Here is an 8843-nt window from a genome sequence, read left to right on the forward strand (position 1 = left end):
GGGCTATGGGTCCAGCCGACATGGTAAACATGTTGCGTGTCTGTGCACAGGCAATTGTTGTCTTGGGTTCCACATTGCCTGGCGTTAGGCTGCAGTAGTATAAGGGCAGGGCCGCTTGGGAGAAATGTGAGGCCCTGTGCGTTTTTAGACGCGAGGCCCCCCATCTCCTGGGGCGGCCCTGTGTAGGGGGCTATTGTTTCATTTTGTCACTCTGCTATGAGAAGGTCTGTCTTGCTACAGCTTTCTCTCCTCTCAAACCATTCATACTGACGGTCAATCGGTATACTGGGGGAGTAGTGCGGGGGGGGGGCTTTGTTTACCTTTTTTGGTAAATGGGCTAAACTAGGGCTGGTGTTCTGTTGTGAATATTTTGAATGAAGACGGGTCTGGTCCGTCTCCCCTTAAACTTTGTGTGTATGGGTTTGCTCATTCTACAGTTTTTGTGGTTTAGCTCTTTTTGTTCATTTAACCTTTTCATGGTCCACACCACAGTGGAGGGTGCTGTTTGCAATCACCACTGGTGCTCCATGTTAACGTCAGTCCTTTGTTTTTGATATATTGAAACAATGCCCCGCCCGGCCGACACCATGGGTCGGCCTGGCGAGATGGTGTCTGGTGGAGGGGCCTTGAGGGCCGGCCGACGTCGACACATCGCGCACGGTGTTGGTAAACCACTCCGTCGAGGATGTTGACGTTATTAGCTTTGACCCAGCCGCAAGCTATAACCGCTCAGGGTTCCCCTCTCCGCAGGGGATTTTGGTCTTCTGCTGGAGCGCGGGCGGTATTGTCCTAGGCCCTACACCGCCTCACACCGCGCAGCCAGAAGAAGAGAGAGCACGGCCTCGTCAGCGGCGATGACGGGGCCCTCGACAGGCGGCCATGTTTCCCCCGCCAGTGGTGCCCTGGTTGGAGAATCGACAGGGTATCGCGAGGCCGACAGTCTTGGCGGCCGAGGGATCGGCCATTTTGGGTGATTTCGGTGTTGGTAAACCACTCCGTCGTCATTTTGCCGCGAGCAGCCCGCTCCCCGTTCAATCCTCTCTCTGGTATCCCCAGAGGCGGGGCTCTGAGCATTCTCCTTTGGCTGCGGGCCGCGAACCTTCATTGAAGCGTATGCGGCCCCATTCTTCGCTTCTCATGGAGACAGGGGCTGACACCCAGTTGATGGCTGAGCCTGGGTCTGTCCGTGAGAATGTTGTGCTGTCAAGCGGCTCCCACACCTTGAACTGTGTTGGTTGAGCCTGGTGTTACGTCTGTCAACTTAAGTGTTGTCAGCAGGGGGGCTCGAAACCTTTTGAGGCACACAGTGCGGGCTTCCCCGGCCTCGCCTTCGCCAGGCCAGGTATCATGTTGGTGCTCCCACTCCTGGAATATTGGCAAGTGGTCGCAGCTCACATGGTTTGGGGTGGTAGTGATATCACTGCAGGGCTACGGTGTGTAGGAACCCATGGGGGCCTTACACCTTGCATGTCCGGCTGCGGAACAACTCCTTCAGCATGTTCTGGAGGGGTGTTCAGTGGGGGGGCTTTTTTGATCGGAAGCCCCCCGTATCAGACAGGCCCTTTTCTGTCGGGGTTCCCCCTTGGGTGCGATTGCCTCGTGGGTGGTGTCAGGGTCAGGTGTTCCGACACGGCACGCGTTCCTCGCACGATTCCAGGGTTGTCTTCGCACAGCGGGGGGGACCGGGCCAACTATCTACAGTTCCTGGCGGACCTGCGCCACGTGACGGCGGGTGCGTTGGGAGTGTCGTCACATATGACTACGGCAGTACCATATGTCGAGGTAGATGGAGAGAATGGTGAGGCGGGGACTTGTGTTTACACAACCCCACCCGTTTTCAGGTTTGGTACAGACCCTGTTGTCGGGGTCTCCAGCAGGGACAGCTCTGGTCGACGAGATCCAATCTCTGTGGACGAAGCAAGCCATCGTCGTGGCGTTCTCCTCCCGGTGTTCTCTGCCCGAGAAGTCGGGAGGGAGGGGTGTAAGACCCAGGCTGGACCTGTCCCATGGGAAGGTTCAGCATTTTTTGGATCGTCTCCTACCTGTTGAACACTGTCAGGTGGGGGTCTGGTTCTCCTCCATAGACCTGTAGGATGCGTATGCGCATCCCCGATCTTCCATCCTAGGGCTTACCTACGCTTCCTTTGCAGGGTTAGCGTATGAGTACCAGAGGCTGCCGTTCGGTTTTCTCTGGCTCCCCGCATCTTCACCAAGTGCGTGGAGGCCGCACTGGGGCCTCTGCGTCATCCGGGGTTACGGAGTGTTCTGCCCTGATGACGTTCTGGTCCTTCGCGGTCAAGGTGGATCGTCAGGTCTCGTACCAGGCAGGTCTCTACCAGCCTGGGGTTGCTGTAGACTGGATGTAGAGTATTCCTCTTCCCAGTCAACGGTTGGAGGGCTATGGGCATCCATCTCGGAGCGTGTTGTCAACACGCTCGGGAGGTTCCGTCCTAGGACGGTTACGGCGCTGTCTCACGTCGCGTTTTCACCGACGCCTCCCTCGCTGGTGATGCGTCGGGCCAACGCAGTAGGGGGCAGCTGGCAAACCATGCTGCCCGGTCTGCGCTACGTTCAATGTGTTGGTGTTGAAAGCGGTCCTTCTGGTCCACAAATGGTGTTGATCAGGACGGACGATACGACGTCAGTGTCGTGTATCGACAGACAGGGAGGAGTACGCTCCCCCTGTCTGCACCAGGCGGCGGGCGGCTGGCTATGGGCGTCCTCCATCTGCGCGGCCTAAGGGCTCCCCACATCCCCGGCAGGGAGAATGTGGGTGCAGGTGTACTGTCGCGGGGCGGCCCTCATCCTGACGGGTGAGGATTGCGTCTGGACATGGCCAGGCAGGTCTGGGACCGATGCCGTGCCGCCAGGGATTCTTCCCCATACATCTGTTAGGTCAGTTGTTGGGACGGGTACGTTGAGGGGTGCAGGTTCTTGATCCTGATGGTGTTACCATCTGGAATGCGCATGCTCCCTCCACTGTCGCGCTTACGGCGTTAAGCCGGTGCAACGCTCCTTGGCTCCGACTTGGGATCTTCAATTGGTCCTCGGTCGGTTGTCCTTGGCCCCGTTTGAGCCGCTCGAGCGGGCGCCGTTGGGACAGCTGTCCTTCAGGACCGCGTTCCTTCTGGCTGTCACTTCCGCTAAACGCGTAGGTGAGCTCTGTGCTCTCTCGGTACGTCCAGAGTGCCTGTCTTTTCGGACCGATTGCGGTGTCACTCTGCGACCTAATCCTGCTTTCGTGCCTGAGAATATCCGGAGTTCCTTCCGCTCCCGGGATATTGTGGTTCAGGCGTTTCGTCCTCCTCCTCACACTGGTGAGTTAGATGCGGGCCTTCACCTGTCATGTCCAGTCCGTGCTTGGGGATTTACCTCAGCCGTACTCAGGATTTCAGGGTTACCGACCAGCTTTTTGTCTGTTACGGTGGGGCTCGTGCTGGTAAGGCACTGTCGGAGCAGCGCCTGTCCCATTGGTTGTGCGAGGGTGTTACCCTCTGCTACACGCTGGCTGGGCAGGATCCCCCTGGGGGCGTCAGGGCGCACTCCACTCGTGGGGTGGCTGCCTCTGCCGCTCTCCTGGGTGGGGCCTCGGTGGAGGACATCTGTGCTGCAGCTTCATGGTCCTCGCCGGGCCCCTTTGTAAGGTTTTACCTCATGGACATGACCGGGGGTTCTGTCTCCCAGGCGGTTCTGGGGTCTGTGGCCTTTCCTGCTTCCCGTCCTTTGGTCGGGTAGCGGGAGTGTATGGGTATGGGCCGCAGTGTGTTGAGTCACACGTGGTTCCGCCTGTACGGTGTGTTCAAGGGGTTCTGGCTCCCTCTTGTTCGCATTCAGGTGGAGTTGACTGCGCCCCCCCCTTCGTTAGGAAGGATGGGGTGACAGGGCTCCCCGCACCCCTTGATGTGGGCTTACGGGTCCTCAGGGGGTACATCTGTCGGGTCTCGCACCCGCTCTTCCCCATTATCTCGTAAGGCTCAGAGCGGGAGCGATGCCATACGAAATATAACGATAGGTTATGTAGATAACCTAGTTATATTAGTATAGGCTAAGCTCCCGCTCTGCGCGCCCTGAGTTCCCTCTTGAGGGATCTTTTCCTGGGACGGGTTTTTGGCGAGGAAGGGTGTGTCATGACCAGAGTCATGATTATATGGGTGGTGCCACCATAAGGGGCGGGGCCCCATACAGGTGGGGTGCATGTGTTTTTGTTCGTGGGAGATACATTAGGTATCACAGGCGATATAGAGTATCTCGTAAGGCTCAGAGCGGGAGCTTAGCCTATACTAATATAACTAGGTTATCTACATAACCTATCGTTAAAGTTAAATAAATGGCTGTCTATGGTTATGGTTAAATGACTGGATGTCTATGGTTTAAGTTAAATAAATGGCTGTCTATGGTTAAGGTTAAATGCCTGTCTAGGGTTAAGGGTTAAATCATGTGCAAAATATATGGTTATCGCAAGTCATTCTTAAATAATTCTAAAATCATTCTCAAATAATTTTCATACCATTCTCAAAGAAAATGTCATACCATTCTTAACCTGTTAAGCTGCAGCCATATTATTTTCAGAAAATCTGCCTAAAAGTACATGCCCAAGTAAATGGAAGATTGCTCCACTTCTACTAGGTCCATTTGCATGTTCTTGGTATCTAGGAACATCTATGGACCTCGGGGAATGTATTCTCAGTGTCCGAAATATTGTGTCCGTTACTATGCTTGAGTAAATTGTAATGAAACAAAGGAGAATATAAATGTATTTTCATCTTTGACTGTGAATAACACCATGCTAACATTGAGCTCGGAGGAGTTGCACTGAGCTCATTCAGCACCGTCTTGAGATCACGTGTACAAAAGATCTAAGCAAATTAATAAAGGGGAGATTATTTACAGTGTTTTTTGTAGATACAGTATTGAATTTTGCCATCCGGACACATGCAATTGGAATTAAAATGCGATTTGAACATATAATATAGAATATCAGGCTTATAAATGACATTATTATGGCCAAGTCATGCATCTATGGATAGGGCCAAATCTCTTTCCAATGGCAGAGTTCAATCTGGATTTTAGTCATTTCCTCGCATTTCTGATGCAATGCACAAAGAATTTACATTATTCAGAGAAACTCATATTTGACTAATAACACTTCAAATCATTTTTAAACAAACGTAGTGCTGAAAATATACACGTTGACTGCTGTTTTGACAGCATATCTGCCATATATCTGATATTATGGTACCTTTATATCTGATATTATATTTAGTATATTTAGATCTGATATTATAGTTAGTGTTTGTGTACCTGATATTATGTATTATATCTTTATATCTGATATTCCATTTAGTATATTTTTATCTGATATTATATTTAGTATATGTACATCTCATATTATACGTATGTAGTGTTTTTATACCTGATATTGTATTTATACAGACAGACAGACAGACACACACACACACACGCACACACAGACAGACAGACAGGCAGGCAGACACACTTTAGTAAAAATATAGAAGCCTGAATGTTTTTCAATAAAGGAGGGTTAGAGTGATAGAGAGAAAGAGGAGGGGGAGAGAGAGGTGGATGAGGGGGCGTGGAGCAGAGGGAGAGATGGAGGTGAGCAGAGAGCCTGAGGGCATATTCATTCCTCTCCTCCTACTCCTCCTTTCTCCTCCTTCAGACCTACCATCATAACCCCATCAAAGACACACACACACTCTCATACACACTCTTTCACACACACACACACACATACATACACACACACACACACACACACACACACACACACACACACACACACACACACACACACACACACACACACACACACACACACACACACACACACACACACACACACACACACACAGTACACACACATTCACATACACACAAATATATTTACACATCAACAACATACACACACACGAACTGAAGCTTTTATGTATGTGTTTGCAGACTAACTCTGTTTAAAAGGTTTTATTTGTTATTTATTTATTTATTTATCTACCATTCCTCGGGTCAGGGTTAGCATCTCTGTGTGTGTGTGTGTGTGTGTGTGTGTGTGTGTGTGTGTGTGTGTGTGTGTGTGTGTGTGTGTGTGTGTATGTGTGCATGCATGTGTGTCACAGCAAATGGAAAAATGGACGTTTTCCCCCACTAAAATAGAAATAGAAAACGAGAAAATATCAGACCTTTGAACGGGGACCTCCATGTGTGTGTGTGTGTGTGTGTGTGTGTGTGTGTGTGTGTGTGTGTGTGTGTGTGTGTGTGTGTGTCTATGTGGTTTATTAGGAGTGTGACCATTAGCTATGCATGGGGGAGTAGATGGAAGGATGGATGGATGGATGGATGGATGGATGGATGGATGGATGGATGGATGGATGGATGGATGGATGGATGGATGGATGGATGGATGGATGGATGGATGGATGGATGGATGGATGGATGGATGGATGGATGGATGGATGGATGGATGGATGGATGGATGGATGGATGGATGGATGGATGGATGGATGGATGGATGGAGGTACGGAACTGTGTTTTTTCTGATCAAGCCAGCTATATGTTTTTGTATTCAGACTTTCCCCAGAAAGTCCTTCTGGTCAGTTAACCAAAGTTCATCCAAAGTGGATGAACAAAGTGCAGAAAGGAATATATATATATATAGTATATATTGATTTATTGAAATAATATAATAATAATTGTTAGACTAGAATGGCTATTCAACTTCAAAACGACTGCTGTCAAAACCTGGTCTTGATCAATCCTGTCTCAACCACTACCAACCTGAAGAAACCTGCTTGTGGTCCATCTTGTTTAAAATATCCCCTTTCTCTCAAAAAACCCTCAAAAACCTTCACAAACCCTGTAACACTCCAAACCCACCTGTTCTCCAATAAGTAAAATATGAACCTCTAGTTTACTCACAGAAACTGCATTCCTCGAAGTGCTCAATGACCTCCTCACCTCTGCTGACGCCGGAGCCCTTAACATGCTTATTCACCTTTGACCTGAGAGCAGCCATTGATACCGTGGGCCACAACATCCTGGCTAGACTTGAAGACCTTGGTAGACTTGAAGACCTTAGTAGACTTGAAGACCTTGGTAGACTTGAAGACCTTAGTAGACTTGAAGACCTTGGTAGACTTGAATACCTTGGTAGACTTGAAGACCTTGGTAGACTTGAAGACCTTAGTAGACTTGAAGACCTTAGTAGACTTGAAGACCTTAGTAAACTTGAAGACCTTGGTAGACTTGAAGACATTGGTAGACTTGAAGACCTTGGTAGACTTGAAGACCTTAGTAGACTTGAATACCTTGGTAGACTTGAAGACCTTAGTAAACTTGAAGACCTTGGTAGACTTGAAGACCTTAGTAGACTTGAAGACCTTAGTAGACTTGAAGACCTTGGTAGACTTGAAGACCTTAGTAGACTTGAAAACCTTGGTAGACTTGAAGACCTTGGTAGACTTGAAGACCTTGGTAGACTTGAAGACCTTGGTAGACTTGAAGACGTTAGTAGACTTGAAGACCTTGGTAGACTTGAAGACCTTAGTAGACTTAAAGACCTTGGTAGACTTAAAGACCTTGGTAGACTTGAAGACCTTGGTAGACTTGAAGACCTTGGTAAATCAAATTTAAAAAAATTAAAAAAAATTGTAAGGCCCGACAACACACGTTAATGTCCCCATGGGCCGGACACGCATTCTTTAAACAAGTCAAGAAGAAACATCACAATGAATCAAGAACAAAACAAAAACACCATGAAGTCCAAAACATTTAGAATAAATAAAATAAATGAATGCAACACTCCCAGACATACGCCACGCGAAGGTAAGGAAAAACTCACTAAAACCTAGCAATAGGAAAAAGTGCACCACAGGCAATGTGGAGGAGAGAAACCTTAGAAGGGCCGTTCAAGGGGGGATCTCCCTTCTTACAGTAGATGTCGGTGATAGTAGTGTTGCTATAAAACAGGCGAAACAGTTGGTAAATATGCACATATACGTGTAATGAAACTATCTATCTATCTATCTATCTATCTATCTATCTATCTATCTATCTATCTATCTATCTATCTATCTATCTATCTATCTATCTATCTATCTATCTATCTATCTATCTATCTATCTATCTATCTATCTATCTATCTATCTATCTATCTATCTATCTATCTATCTATCTATCTATCTATCTATCTATCTATCTATCTATCTATCTATCTATCTATCTATCTATCTATCTATCTATCTATCTATCTATCTATCTATCTATCTATCTATCTATCTATCTATCTATCTATCTATCTATCTATCTATCTATCTATCTATCTATCTATCTATCATTATTTTCTACAACAGCCAATTTGACACAGCACACTATTAACCATATAATTGCACGATCAAATAACTGTGTGTGTGCATCAGGCGCGGTTCATTCCACCATATGGAGATAGAATTGGCAGGACATGTTTATAAAGAGTGGATTGATCTGCATCCCACACACACACACACACACACACACACACACACACACACACACACACACACACACACACACACACACACACACACACACACACACACACACACACACACACACACACACACACACACACACACACACACACACACACACACACACACACACACACACACACACACACACACACACACACACACACACAAAGAAAGACGGAGGCACACAGCACGTCTTCAAAGACAGCCATTAAGCTGCTGTCAGTAGTTTAGTTATCTGGTATCACACTGTTCAAAGTGCACCATCGTTTACCTGAACACACACACGCACACACACGAACACACACACACACACACACG

General features: G+C 48.0%; 1 protein-coding gene across 1 annotated transcript in view; it reads left to right on the plus strand.

Annotated features, from left to right (window-relative positions):
* LOC311237952 (receptor-type tyrosine-protein phosphatase mu-like) overlaps positions 1–8843 on the plus strand; it is a gene marked incomplete at its 3' end in the record, with an annotated part of 279175 nt that overhangs the window by 179269 nt on the left and 91063 nt on the right. The gene's annotated exons all lie outside the window — the stretch shown is intronic.

Source organism: Notolepis coatsorum (genome assembly GCF_963971535.1).
Source record: "Notolepis coatsorum genome assembly, chromosome: 12".
Taxonomy (NCBI): Eukaryota; Metazoa; Chordata; class Actinopteri; order Aulopiformes; family Paralepididae; genus Notolepis; species Notolepis coatsorum.